A 15,730-nucleotide genomic window follows, 5' to 3' on the forward strand; every position below is an offset into this window, starting at 1 on the left:
CAATTGAGTTCTCGATTCCGTTTTGCGGTTGTGACAGCCAGCGATTATGATTGTACATACGGAGCCGGGCTTTCCAAGTCATTGGGAGGGAAAATTAGGGTCTTACATCGACTGCGGATGAGCAGAACAAATCCTTTGACTTTAAACAAAGCCAAGGAGACAGGTGGAGGCGCATTTAGTTTAATTGAAGTGAAGAATTCGAAGCATCTTATTCTATGTGTCATTTAGGGCCTTGGGAATCGTCGTAATTCATATTCTCATTCATATCTCAACTGTCGCAACTGGAATTGTCAACTCCGGAAGAAAATAAACCTAATTTATAGTAAGCTTTAATTGCAGCGGCGGACAAAACGGAAATTGCCATTGCGATTCTGCCATTCTGTGTTCCCGACAGACCACCGACTTCCTGCGCGGAGAATGACTATTCCCCGCTGAAGTTGCTTGGCTAAAATGCATTTATGACATTTTTCTTAGCTGCAGTGGCATTGATTGCACTTATGCAATTAATGTCACCGCTCGACGCAGAAGCGATGTGGATGTCGCCCAGGAAATCCATTTAGATATATAGCCATGTCTTGCAACCCATCCCCATTCCACATTCCCCAGTTCCCAGGACGACAAAGCTGCACTTAAGGATGCTGGCTGGCGGAGCTGGTGTTTTTATGGCCAAATCGAGGAAGCTGCAAATGGTACGGAGCTGCTGGCTGAGTACGTGTTTGTTGGCAGGCGGCGAAGCTTTGCGCCAAAATGGCGTCGCAGCCCCTGCCTTCGGTTTCCGTTTCCGGTTGCTCGGCAATCGGAATGCATTAATGGCCAGGTACATTTCGTCCTGCACTCCCCTGTCACTTTTATCTGCGTGCGTGCACATAAATATCGCAAACGCCTTTTGCATTTATTTGTGCATTCCTCATGCAAATACATGACAGCAAAATAAAATATTAGTTGCTCACCTGTCGCTCTTCCGTGTTGATGTCCTTGTTAATGGGCGAAGGAAAGTGGAGCCTGGCTTTTTGGAAGATAGCACATATACAACGTTTGAACATTTGTTTAATTCCTTAAATTGACAGCGGCCTTAATTTAAGGATGAACAAACAAACTTTTTAAATATGCTTTTCAATAAAGTAAGCAATAGGTAATAATATTATAAATAACTATTTAATTAATGCATATCCTCGTTTTCAGCACAAATCCTTTTTCAAGGGCCTTTTTCTGTTTCGAGTGTTTTTTCTGCATTTTTTTCGACAGTGAGTTTGTCGGTATGAATGGCGGCTGCTTCTGTCAACTGTCGGTAACAAAACTATTAAACATTTTTAATTAAAAACTGTGTCGGAAGTTTGTAATGAAACATTTCAGCTTTATTTCGTTGTTTTTAGCCCTTTATGACTGTCTGTCTCCTGTCCTCCTCAATTGCTCAACTTTGGTTTTTACTTCGCGTGCTTTTTAATTATGGGTAAAATTGCGTTTCCATTTGTGAACATTTTCCATTTCTGTGGAAAGGATGCTAATAAAATTGTTCAAGTAATTAATAAGTCGAGCCTCCTTTCGCCCTCGATCTAGTGTTAAATGGTAATCGCTTTGATTTACTTTTCCATTCGGGCAGCTGCCCAAACTGAGCGAAACAAACTTCAAATGAAACCGAACCGGAAGTTGCGCTAAGTATTGAACCATGTCGGTCCCGAAAGTTTCGCCAAACTTTTCCACTTTCGATGTACGAGAAAGAGGTAATCCCTAATCCGGCCATGAGTACTTTAATGAAAATGCCTTCGCCGTAGATATATACACTTCAATATATTAAAAACGTGTTAAGGCTGGAATTAAAGTATAATAATAATAAATGAAAGATCAGCCATTTCACTCCCTTTTATGGGTATTCCTCAGTCAGCTCAGAGCTCTGTGCTTTATTACTTTAAGACTTGCCTTGGCCCTATTAAGAAAAATATTGCCCGGCTTTCCTTTTCCTTTGCTTAATTAGCACAACAAGGCTGGCAACTGCCAAGAGTTTTTGGCAAAAAGGCAGAAACTCAAACAAATTGGTTTTAAATTTCAACAAAATTCAACGAATCTCTCCAAGGAGCAAAAAAATGGCTGGTTAACATCCCCAACGTAATTATGCGCAGGGAAGTAGGCAACGTTTTTATTTGTTCACTTTGCCCAAGTCATTTTCGTGTCAAATGCGTTGGTGTTCGTGCATTGAAACGTCAATCTTGAAAATTGAAATATAAATTATTGAAGCGTAAAACGAAGTAAGGGAAGGACGGAAGTTTCGGGTCAAAGGTGACATTCTGTGGGGCGGGTCAAGAGCCAATGTCCATTACAGACTGTCTGCCATTCTCCGAATAATATTTATACAAAACAGAAATTGTGAATGGCGAATGCATTAACAGTCGCCAAAATTGATTAACTTTGCACTTCGAATAAAGGCATATATAGTATTTCTAAGTTGGCCACATGTGTCAGCTGGACTTTTGAGATGAAATTCAAAGCCCCCGTTGAGTTGGACTTGTGCAACTACTTAAATTCAAGCCCTTAGCCTCTCGATGGAATTTGAAATTCACATTATCAGAATTTTAATCGAATTCCGGTTTGTGCAATGAGGTGTTAATTTCATTTGGACAGGCAATCAGTTTCCCAGCCTCATTTTCACCTCAATGTTTGTATTGATGGCTTTGCCTCACTTTCTTGAGTTTAATTAGTTTGTCACAGTGCGTTTTAATCTCAATTAAATTTCCACTATTCCAGCAAACTCCATTCAGCTGTTCGCATAGTCATTTTTTTTGCTGCTCTATCGGGGAAAAATGTTTTAAAAATGCGGTCATCGTCTTTTGCGAAATTGAATTTGTAATTTATGCATTTTATGACACGATGTTTTTTCGCACGGTAGCCAAGAGATGATTCGGGTATATCATATATATTCAATATTGTATTTTAAAAGTTTTGTTAATTTTCAAATTTTAATGAATCAAATTTACAACAGATGTTCCTGATTCAGAACGCTTTTATATTGGTTAGCTGAATGCTAATTTAATTTGATAATATTATTAGTACTTTCCAAAATGTTTTCAAAAGTCTGTTAGCTGCTGTTTGCATGTCATTTCCCCATGTCACTTTACTCCCTCCGCGTAAATCTTATAGCCAGTTTACCCAATTTGGAAAACATTTGCTTAGGTATCATAAAGTCTGGAGCTGGCGGCAGTAGTTTTGTTATTTGCCACAGCACAAGCCGCAAAACAAGAGGCATCCGCAAGAGCAGCAACAATGACAGCGGCACAGAAATGCGAAGGCCACGAAAACACCAGTGAAACCACCAGCACCATCACATTTTGCACAAATATAAATATTTGCTTGTGCCACATGCGGGTGGGGATTCGCACCCACCCAGAAGCCCGGAGTCTGCAGCACAGCCACCACAGCACCACACCCAGCCATCAGCCCATGAGCCAAGAGCAAAAACTCAAACACAAACAGCCAGGACGCTTATGAATATTGCAGAAGGGAACACGCATATTGAAAACGAGATGGCGATGTGGGCCAGCCTTTCGCTAACGGCTTTCCTATAGACGGCAATCGTAAATAAATATTTTGATTTATTGTCTGCCCTGGAATTTCCGCACAATTTACAGCCAGCCAATGTCGAGGGCGTATAATTAATATGTTTACTCGGCGTATGCGTAATATGCTCCATGAAGCGAGTATACGCGCTTAGAGTATTGTCTTGAATTGCTCGCCAACGTACTTGTCATTAAGCTGTTTTTCATTTCCCGGGCATTACATTTTCGCTGCAACCACTTTTCTTTTTCGGGTTGAAAAGTGTCACGGCTCTCAATCATCTGGAGCCAAACATACGGAGTGACAGCGAGTGCCCGCAAGTGCAAAATGCAATCAATATCAGAAACTGCCATTGACCACTGCCCTTTTCGCACTCACCCACTGCTGTCCGATTTCATTAGAGTTAGTTCCCCAGCAAAACGAGAGGAAAACTGAGCTCTACTTGCTATACAGCATTCGAAAATAAGTAATTTAATGTTATGTTATTATGCTATAACATTTTACATTTATTTTGACATTATTTTTTAAATTCTACATTTATATGTACATTTTATTTTAAAGAAAGTAGTTAGCTACATCTACATATATCGAAGTAACAATATTTGTTAAAATAAATAAATTTAAAATAAATAAAATGTATTATTTAAAGATATGTCTAAAACAAAGGAATGCTTTAAAGTCGTACGTACAAAGCTGCAGATTTATGACAATCCCACGTTAAGCATATTAATTTAAATAAAAATCAAAAATATATTATTTGATTTCCTCACTGCTATTCCTCTTAGTCGACGTACTGAAAAATTCCGTCTTGTCTATTATTTCACTTGGCTTGACAGGTTGCTTTTTGAATTCAAAGTGAATCGGTCAGAGCCACTGAAGCATACTCAATATAGACAACTTGGTTGATTGAGCAACTGCAGGTGGAAGGCAGCACGGAGCACCCTGAGGAATTGGCCGAGTTAAAGCCATCAACAGGTCAGGAGATTGGCTCTTCGGGCTTTAAGATTAGACCAGATGTCTTCTGGCCTTATGCTTAGCCATGGAGGGATTTTTGCGAGGGATTCACAGACTGCAAAAGGGAACAAAAAATGCAAAACAGCGACCGCAGAACCCACAAATGTGAATTTAGATGGATGGACGGAAATCAATGGCAGTGGGATTTGTTTTTAGCCTTTTTCCTCGTTGTGCTTGTAAAACATTATAACCAAGTTAGCTGCTACACATACAGGGGCAAACAAGGGAAATCCTCTGCACGTTTTTCGTCCGTTTATCAAATCAGCTTTTTTTTTTGGCAATGTCTTCCTTTTGTGACACTCGTCGCACCCAAAAATGTTTTGCACTTGATGAAGGGTTTCATTTGATTTGCTTGTTCTGCCATTTCTCTGGTTTCGCTGTCGCCACTGCCTTTTCCATTGTCCTGCTCACCGCATTCGGCTCGGATTTTCATCCCTTAGCATGTCCTTTGCACATCCTGGGCAGTGGCAAATGAAAAATCAACATTTAACATATGTTCGTGTTAAACAAATCGCTTAAATTTCCATATGGCAATGAGCACTTGGCGCTGAAAAAATGGGCACCATTAAGCTCAGATTTTGAATCTGAAACTGCAAAGTTAGTCGACGGAAAAATTATTCTACATTCATCCCTCATGACTGCTTGGAATGCAAAAAGGGAAAGCCAAAGTTTCAAGGATCGAGTCTTACTAATTACCCAACAGTTTATACAATTTAGGCAGCTGCTTATCTAAGTTTCTTCTGCTTACTCTGCGTAGCTGCAAAGACAAACTATCCAAAGTTAGTTAGATATACAACTTCCTGTGGCAGTCGCCGTCGACTTCCGGCGAGGTCCTTCGCTTTGTTTCCAAGTGTCTATGCAAATATTTATCTCTCTCAAAGGATTCGATGCGGAAAAATAATATAAGCATTGCAGAGGATAAAATTCAGTTGAAATCCTGCTGCCTCTTTTAATTCAGAATTATTATTTGAAGTCATAAAAAAGTAGGAATTGTTTGATGTTTATAACAAAGTGATTTCAATAATTATGGTTATTTCTCACGGCCAAACTTTTCAGCATTAGTTTTTAATTATCCTGGACAGCAGCTGAACCAATAAAGGCAAAATCAGGAAGTCAGTGGAGTACAGGGTCATTAGAACTGGTCCAAATGTTTATGCATGTGCATTTTGCAGGACACCATTACAAGTCGCCTCGAGCCAGCCAGTTTAATGAACCGGAAGTGTTTTATACTGCTCAAATGCAATTACTTATGTATGTGTTGGTCGCTGGGTGTCTTTGTGTCCATCCTGTTCTCCTGGCTATGTACACAGCTTTTGGCACGGTCAAAACGCCAAGTATGAGTGTCAACTGCTGGCCAAGTTCATATTTAGTCCTTCAAACTGATAGTTCTTTAAATACCCATTAAACGCAAAATGAAATTTATTTTTATTTTTTTAAAGTTATACAAATATCTTGAGTTCTGTAAGATGCATGTAATTTATGTTGTTAAAATAGCCAAATATAATATTATTAAGATTACTCTTCTATCACTGGAATATAAAAGAATAATAAATAATAGAATATACATTTTTCCAAATAAAAATCTTAATAAAAGATCCCTTCACTTTAATATGCTTCAAAAATGAGAATGAATATCCTGTTTTTTGTGCTGTTTGTCTCGCCCTTTTGGGGACAGTCATTGCATTGCACTTAAGTGCTGGAACTCTTTGTTCCCTTGACACAGACACAAACACAGCAGCCTCCAGCCAAAAGTCATTAGATACTGCGAATGCAAACAAACTGCCGGCCAGCAGGAGGAAAAAGGGGAAATGGGAAAATGGGGAAATGGGAAAATCTGGGAGAGTTGTGAGAGCTGTGGGTTCGGGCAAGGACTCCACGTAAGGGCATTTTTCCCTGGCGATTCTGCTGAATGCGCTTCCTGTGAGCACTTTGTGTCAATACTCTCGACGGGCGAACGTTCACAACTTTTGTGATATTGCCATGATATAAAATGACATATATTTTATTATCTAAAAATACGTTATTTGCTTTAAAAAGTACCTACAAAGCAATGGCAAGTATTATTTCCTCGTAAAATAAAATAAATATTTGAAAAATAAGTTGGGGAACCTAATTTCTGTAAACATATTTAAATTGGTTAACCAAATTACAGGGTAACTTAAAGTTGTTCAAGCCTTATCCAGCTCTCAAGAGTTATTTTTCTAAAGCAGAAGTTATTATGTTGTCCTTGCACTTCTGCAAACTTTTTCCACTTGCTAGCCATTTAATTTGCTAATGCATTTCGCAGTTTAAGCATTAGAATGTGTGTAACTTCTCTGTGGTTAAAGCAGTGACCATAAACTATTAGTTAATTGTCTGCGAAAATGGAGCTTACCTTTAAAGTAAGCGCTTGTATGGTCATATATACTTTACAAAATTATATTATACTATCTTTGGTAAGTGTGCATTTATTCTCTGGAAAACTCTACTACATCTTACAAAACCAAAAGAGGAATCAGTAAGTCAAAGTATTTAATTCAATTGCGGATGAAGTTTTTCGCACACTTTTCGGGCAGCACACACAGTAAAAATCTGAGGCTTCCATTGCGACTTTTAAAAGGTCGGACTGGTGGCTGTATCTGCCAGTTTAACTAGTTGAAAGCCATTTGGGAATGCCAGAACCTGAAATCCCGTCCTAGGACTCAGCCCGGACAAAACAGATCCCGATCCCGAGCTCTGGGTCGGCTGCATCTGAGCAGTCAACTGGCTCGACTGGCGTGCACTTGTCAGCCATTTGGCTGGCTTTCCCCACTTTCCCCACGGTTTGGTAGCAGGATAGGAGCAATAGGAGTGGTAGCTGGAACAACCTGCCATGTCCGTAAGTGGAAACCGTTTCCCAAACTTAATTTGCCATTTGTTGGGCGAGTGTTTTGCAAACCGTGCCGGAGACAATTTCATTAGGTTTTTCCAGCCATCCTGGCAAGGCAGTTACATTTCCTCAAGGCGTCGGCAATTGGCTTGAAAGTTCGCTGCACATGAAAGTTCAGCTGAATTACTTTGTAACTACTTCAGCTACTTATTACCAGCGTTTCCTGCAGCAAACATCCTTGCTCCTTTTTAATGAAATGCTATTTTCCATGCATGTCCCTGGTTTGCATATGGGTACAATGGACATCTGGCACTTAGTCTTAATATTATTAAATTTATTTAGTTTGAAAAATCATTTTCTTTATGGCCACTAGGAAGCATTCTATAGACAGTATTGGTTAGCAAAAAACGAGAAATGGATTATTTATAGTAGAAAATAAAAAAATCCAAAGGTAAGAATAATTTTAAATGAAATTAAACATTTGTTTAGACATACCAAAATTAAAGAAAGAGAGAGAGAGAGTGCTATAGTCGAGTTCCCTGACTATCAGATACCCGTTTCTCAGCTAGTATGAAATCATCATTTTTCTGGGATATCGATAGATATTGGCGATAGATATGCTGAATCTCAGATTTCTAGCTTTAATAGTTCCTGAGATCTCGGCATTGATCCTGATCAAGAATATATATACTTTATATGGTCGGAAATGCGTCCTTTTGCCTATTACATACTTTTCAAAGAATCTGGTATACCCTTTTACTTTACGAGTAACGATTAAAAAAAAAACTAATAAGGTGAATAAAGCAATTTAATAAAAAAATTTTATAATAATTGTATCATCCTATTATTATATTAAATTATAAATAAGATAATAATATAACTTATGTACCAGCCTGTACCCTCTTTTCGTTTTTAATAATTAATCGGGAAACTTCGAAATTCATCCGACCCGTAACTTTTCTTAAATTTCGCTGATTATATAATTTGTTCCGAGAGGAAGCCGCCGAACTCGACTGTTTGACTTGGCGCAAGTTCTGTTGTTTTGAGCTGTTGCTTTTGATTGACACATTTCACGCCGAAAGTTTTGGAAAAACCCACAGACACAGTGACAAAGGAAACTTTCGGGGCTCAGCGAGTTGTTCCTGTTGTTTTCCGAGGTCGGAATGTGTTGCTAAAGTGGTTGCCAGGACCTCTTCTTTGCCTAGACGAGGATACTCGTGGCAGTTCCTGCTTACATGTGTCAGAGTGTCGTTCAATTTTAATTGAATTTATTTGCTTTCTGGTTTCACTCTATTGAACTTTTTCGCACCCGAGGGACTTTGTCTTAAGTTTCGCTCTCTTTGCCACTCGAGCACTTCGAGGACTCCATTTAAGCCAGTTCAGTAGCTGTGCTCCTTGTGACGGCTAACTAGTTGGCTACTTCATCATACTCATTTTGCCATAAAACAGCAATTTGTAAACTACTCTCGTCTGACGTATCATTTGCTTTATCGTCCTGCATTTCGTTGTTCCTGCCCACGTTCAACGTTTAGTTCCATACAATCCATGTCACACAACAATTTTATTGCAGTGAGGAAGAATGGCAAAGAAACCCACAACAAATAACTTTTGCTGCCAGTGGCCAGAGCCACAAAAATAGTTTCCAGGACTTGACCATCACAAAAAACAAAAAAACCGAACAGACAGTCTCGAAACCAGTGAACAGCAAATAACAGATTTGCTGTTCCTTATTCGCTATAATGACAATTTATGTGGCTGAAATGCTGGCGCACAGGTGCAAATAAGAGGATTTTCAAAAAACTAGTTTCCAAAAGTTCTTGTGCGAGTGGAAATTCCATTTTAATATGGTGTGAAATAAATCCTTTTGACAATTTATGTATTTTGTACAACAGGTTAAACAAAGTGATTTTGTAGTATTTTTAAGTTAAGATTTGCAGACAGTTCAGTAAAGGGAATCATTTCAATTTTCTAATTATTTGATGCATCTCTGGGAAGGAAAGCAAATGTAAATTTAAAAAAAAAAATGGTTTCTTCATGGGCCATATATATGTATATTTTCCTTCGTCTGGGTAACCAAATAATGTCACTTAACTCAATGCCGCCGCCCGGGGGTCCTTGGACTCAGGACTCAGAGTCGCAGGACTATGACTTACGACCGCACATTCGTAACGATTAAATTTCAGGCCAGGTAAGCACAAGTTGACAGGACCCTCCGGCTTGATGAAGTGCTCTGCTCGGGACAGTTTATTAGTTTTCATCCTTAAAAGCTATTTTGAAATGGGTTCTCGTGAGAGATGTCAGGAAATGTATCCGCAGTAGCTCAGACCACAATCCGAATCGAACTGAGTTCAAATCGAACTGAGTTCAAATCGAACTAGCTTGATAGCAACATAAATTTGAATGCTTATGCTTAATTCAATTTATTATAATTTTACACACAGTTGTTAAGCAGCGTCATGGCGAATAATTTGGTTAGCTGTGCAAACAAGTTTGCCCAGTAAGTATCGTCGTCCATCAGCCCTTGATTTATCATAATTTCAATTGCCCAACCGCCCAACCATTGGCCATATTTGCGAAATTATCGTGTTGCCATGGTAATATTGGTTAACCAAGGCTTTAAGTGCAAATGCCGAACTGTAATCATAAAAATCAAAGGACCTTTCAGTTGATAATTGCGCAATAAATGCGCAAGCTAAGGGCCATAATGGAAATTAAAGCGTAAATGGCTGTCAATGAGTTTGCTTTTCGAATTACAACTCATAGGGAATTATGGTGTTACTAATTTAAAGGCTTCCTGGCAAAGGGCTCTAATTGATAAACAACTGGATGTGGCTTTCGCTATCCACTTAGGTGCTCATATAAGTAAATTACAGATCTCGGAACAGTTACATAGCAATCCAAGCCAGTTCGCAAGGATATTGGAAATAACTTGCAAGGACATAACTTTCATTCGAGGCGGAACAAAGTTTTCTGCATTGTTCGATCCGGTTATGAACTTCAACGTCAAACTTTTCGCATGCCAGCGTTTTAATTGAACCCCAGGAACGAACACACCTTGTCGTCCTTGATGCAGTGACCTGCGGGGTGGGATTCTTCGTCCTGTTGACCCAGTTGAGGGATACTGGGTACATAAATTACCTAGTGACAAATCGCCTGTCTGCACATTTCTCCCAGTTTGTCATTTGTTTGTTTATTTGATCAAAGCACGCCAGCAGAACATTCAACTTTGTCACATTCTGAGAGGATGGAACAGTCCGCATTCCTCGGGGATTAGTTTACTCGTACTATATGCAGATGGAGATACTTTAAGATGGTATTCAGACCCCCATTCATTTAAACAGGCACTCCATTTGCTTCAACATCCATTATTTATTCGTGTGTCGGTAATCCGTATTTTAAAACATCTTTTTCGGCTACAAGTATAGTTTTTTTTTACTTTAGGATTAATACTCAGCTGTGTCTCATTGTTATTACAATTATGCGATTTTAACATGCCATTTTAAATTTATTTCCAATTGTGTACTGTTTCTTGTTTAACCTTTACGTTCTACAAACACAACCCTTAACTAGTGGGTGTTGAATTAACAACATTTAGCTAAAGATATTCGTACTCACATCAAATAACTCAAGTGTTTTCCTTCTTAGCTTAAAACGCATTTTAAAATGTCTTAAGTACTAGCTTAAGCTGAGTTGCACTTTTCGTAATACTAAGTTGTATGATCTCGCTTAAAATATTTATAATATTTGCTTAAGCCTGCGGATATAATAACTTGTTCCTTGTCTATTAAAATGCCCTTCGAAGTTTCCATGACTTATCTTACTCGTTCATAATACATTGATACAACAGCCAACATTTAATTGTAGCTAATAACTCATCAAATTTCGTTACACTATTGGATATATAGAAAATTCCTATTCATTTCATGAGACCCTTTCGTGCTTGAATGTCAGTTTAAATGAACTTTAGCTTATCGAACAATTAGTGAGTATTCCGAAACATTCCTATCAGTTAACTTAGCTTATTTAAACGATGACTAACATTAACTATAATTACGTATACGCAGCAGAAACATGTGGTCAAAGCGGAAACAACCAAAAGTACACCAAATCATGTGACTTGTTTTTGAAAGCCAGACTTAAGCTTTCAAAAGCGGGGCTCATGGTCAGCACAACTTTGCGTACTTTCGGTTTTGTATCTCCATGTTTTTGACAACTCATATTCATACTCCCTTTACTTCTAGCATTTGATGCGCTTAGTCGGTAGTCGGTAATCTTACGTTTTAATTTTAATATCTACACATATATGTATTAACTATAATTCTTTTAGTTTTTACCTAAGCTCTGAAATACTTTACAAGCATGTCCAGCAGCTTAAAATTAAGTGAATGGCTGTCTTAGACCTGACACATTTTATTTGCTACGATTTATTTCGTGATAAAACATTTAAAGTTAGTTTAGTCACTCCTGATGCCTTTATTTTCGGATATAGCCCCACTAAAATCGCCGGAATTTGATAGAAAAGTGGTAAATTATTGCGGAATATATAGGAAAATGCCACGCATGGAAATTTAAAGGTGAATCCCAAAATATGGTTAATCTTTCTTTGGTTTCTGTGACAAATTGTGCATTAAGGGATAGGATTTAATTCGTTTCCAGTTCAATTTCCGTTTCAATTTTGGCCGATGCCAACTGTCAGTCAAGTTTAAAACTCGTAAATTCAACGACGCGGTGCAAATCTCATCAATGTCAGCTTTTTATTCTTTATAGAGCTCCATCGGCCGTGGGAATGTTTTCATTTCCAAGTCGGTCAAATTATTGTTCTTGCCCAGAAAAACGAGTTGTAGCTGACATATTTCCGCACAATTGGGGATGAAAAGAGCTCGCCTGAAATTTAATTCCGTGCGACTGGCGAAAGCCAAAAACGCCAAAACGACAAGTGTCGTCTGGCAGTTGTTGCGAGTAGGTACAAATTGAAAGCGACAAAGGCAAACTGTTCTTCGGAGGATTTGGAGTTGGAATCACCCTGCGAGGCATTGTAAATATGCGAAATGGCCCGGCAATTGTCGCGACTTGAATGGCGGCGGAAAATTCGACAAAAAATAGCAGTATAAAGCGGCAGTTCTGCCCTCGGCACACTCCATTAGCACACCCACTTACACACCACATACACCATCCATAAAATATATATGTATATATACTATATGTACACTCAACTGATATCAATGACTTGTGTAGCTGTTTCAGCCAATTGCTAGACAACCTCCCTTTCGGCATCGTTGTCACTTGATTTGCCATTTATCAGCATTTTTCTGCCCATCCATGTTGAGTGCGGTTACAAAAGGACATCCGAATTCCAGCTGGCGTTTCCCTGCATTATTTTGGCTTGAATTACTGGCACAATTCAATAAGAGTCCGTCCACGTCGGTTGCTTAGAAATGCGTTTCGAAAATCTGTAAAATAGAAAAACACAAATGAGAACGAAGTTTAGATTGCTTTCGGCGCTGGCAGATTGATTGACTTGCAGAAATATGTACATATGTTCTTGTGTGTAGTTAGCTTTTTTTACAGGGAATTCTCAGTTTAATGATTTATTAATACCACACACCACACACAAAATAAGACCGCCCACATTGTGACATGCACATGTCGCCCACGTTCACCAAAAGCCCCAAGAAGACGTAATACCTCTTCACTAGCAAGCGGCTTATGCCAATTTGTTTGCCATCTTGCGTCTACAAATCGCAAATCGCCTTTCAATGAGCCCAATATTGAAATTCAGGGCTCACACAGAGTATTTCGCTTTAATGATAACAACAGGAGGCATTGCACGTGTTGGGCAAATCACATGAAATTGAACATTAATAATAGTGCAAACTGCCTAATTGCCTCAGTAAGTAGTGCTTACTAAGTACATCATACATTAAATCTAAATCAGCTGTTTAGACCCTTAACACCGTGCTGAATTTACTCTAGTAAACAAACAGAAAATTCCCAGTATTGAAATAATATTATGGCCATATGCCTGGATACCCATCATCAGGCTCCAGTAGTCTGCCTAATTAAAGGAGCATCGGATTGCAGGCGGTAGTGAATATTTGAGACCCAGACTCCGTGTTGTGGTTGCTATATCGAGTGACCTTAATACCGCCTTTATTATTTAAGCAATTCAATTATAGTGTATCTGTCTGTTGGCTAGTGTTCTGAATTTAAATTACATTCAAATTCACACAATTAACACTGGTTTTGCTGGACATTATTCTACGAAAAACCTGCTGCAAATCAAAGAACTGGGTGTCTAGGCACCCGGGTGTTTTTTGACACTCTACTTGCTTGCTTTAGTTCCTTAGTGCTTGCCTGCTCATGCAGATTTTGACTGGGTGTTTGTAAGTACCCGCGCTGTGAGTGGTGAGTGGCACCCGCAAAGCCAAAAAATGCCAACCTTGCAGTTCTCTGCTACGTATATTTATTTGTACCACGCATACTTAATAAATTGGCTTTTGACTTCGGCTAAAGAACACTATTGTACATTTTAATTAAAACTGTAAGATCAATTCTGAGTAAAGTTCCACAAAAATGATGTTCAAACTGCGGTCGACTACGCACACTTTCGATGGAAATCCGGCGGATGTTTCGTGCTGGGATTGTCATTAATTTCAAATGTGAATTTGGCAGGGCTCTAAATTTGTCAAATATATTTTAGTGTATATATATTTATATATATATATATTATATATATTTTGGGGCCACGGGATACAGGGAATAATATTAAAATATTAGCTGAGATAAACAAAGTCTCATTTTAATACCTTGGCGCATGCTTTTTAAAGTGATTTTTAAACTATTAAGTTACACACAGATTCTATTCATTTAACTTTAATATAATGGAAAATCAATCACAGTTATGAATGGCTTTCAACTATCTTTTGAATTCACTTCGAAGCAAAGATTTTCCTTTAATGTAAAGTGAAAGTGAAAGTGCACAGAAAAATCGCAGCTGGCTTTCGAGTTCAAGCGACACGTTTTTGCTGACAAATTAAATCAACTTGAATGCTAAATGCCGTTCGCTTGGGTGTTGATAATTGAAATAAAATTTGCCGCCTAGCAAGGGGAAAAGTAACAAAGGAGGCGAAAAGCAGGACAATGAACAAGGACCAGGACGAGGACCAGGAGCAAGACCCATGGACGGCAGCTGGAGGTGGACAGGTGGTCCAAACAAAGGTAAACTTGGCCGGCAGCCTTAGCCATGGTCTTTGGCCTTTGTTTGTCCTCAGCTGGAACTGAAAGTCCGACCGCCTCGAACGCCGTCTTATTAAGTATTCATTATTGTCGACTGTGATTGTGTGTGTTTTGCGGGGATCCTTGTGGACGTGATACACTGCGAGAATTTAATACCACTTTAAGTACTAAAATGTTCTTTATTCATTCAATTTCGACCATTATTTATGATATATTCAACTAGAATTGAAAGAGAAATGGCTCATAATTAATAACTAAAATATGATTTATTTAAAATGCGTTTTTTCTTTCGGTGTTTCGGGTGCGTGAAGAAATTACTTGGCTGTGGTCTGCCAATCGGAGTCCTTGACAGGAAGTGGGTGGAAATTGTAGAATCTCTGGCAAGCAAAAATTTACCTCTGTCGGTTTGGGACCCTAATTGCCAGCGGCACATTAATGTTTGTGTAATTAATTTTAATGATTGTACTTTTGCGCTTGTTTCCCATTCCCATCGATGCTCCCGAAATGTGTCCCCAAAAAACAAAAGTTTCTTTTATGCTTTGCTATTGTTCTTATTGGTCTTGGGATGGCTTTTCCGTGCTGTGTTTCGTAGCCTAGTTTCTGGAAGTTCTCTCAGGAAAACAAATAAGAAATGGCAATAAAATGTTTAGCAAAACAAAGCAATAAAAAAATCAATAACGAACAAGGAAGTGCAAGTGCAGAAAATGTTTAATTTTGATGGACTAAAGTTGCTGTTTTTTTCATTATTTTCTGTGCAGTAGAAAATTGAATGTATAGTGTGGCATATTTATTTCATAAGCAGGGCTTATTATTAAGTTTATTGGTGAAAAGCTGATCATTTATTTAATACATTGCAATATTTATTTAATTTTCCAGTTCCGATTTGGACTGACTGATTGACAGCACCTGAGCACTTGTAACTCGTATTGCTCACATCTTGAAATGTCAGCCACATGCAATTGTCCTTTAGGAGCGCTCATGACTGGAGTGGATTTTAAGTTGGCCGCAATTAGATGGCGAGGCAAACAATCTCTGTGGTCCTGGGAACATATGTCGAGTTGGAGAGGAGAGGATGCCAGAGGATGC

General features: G+C 38.7%; 1 protein-coding gene across 1 annotated transcript in view; it reads right to left on the minus strand.

Annotated features, from left to right (window-relative positions):
• Positions 1-10,757: 10,757 nt before the first annotated feature.
• Positions 10,758-15,730, minus strand: part of LOC6620572 (prolactin-releasing peptide receptor) — a 30,203-nt gene continuing 25,230 nt past the window's right edge. Inside the window, exon 3 of the mRNA XM_002044740.2 lies at positions 10,758-12,858. The gene's annotated coding sequence lies outside the window, so the exon portion shown is untranslated. The remainder of the gene's footprint in view (positions 12,859-15,730) is intronic.

The sequence above is a fragment of the Drosophila sechellia genome, chromosome 3L, assembly GCF_004382195.2.
Source record: "Drosophila sechellia strain sech25 chromosome 3L, ASM438219v1, whole genome shotgun sequence".
Taxonomy (NCBI): Eukaryota; Metazoa; Arthropoda; class Insecta; order Diptera; family Drosophilidae; genus Drosophila; species Drosophila sechellia.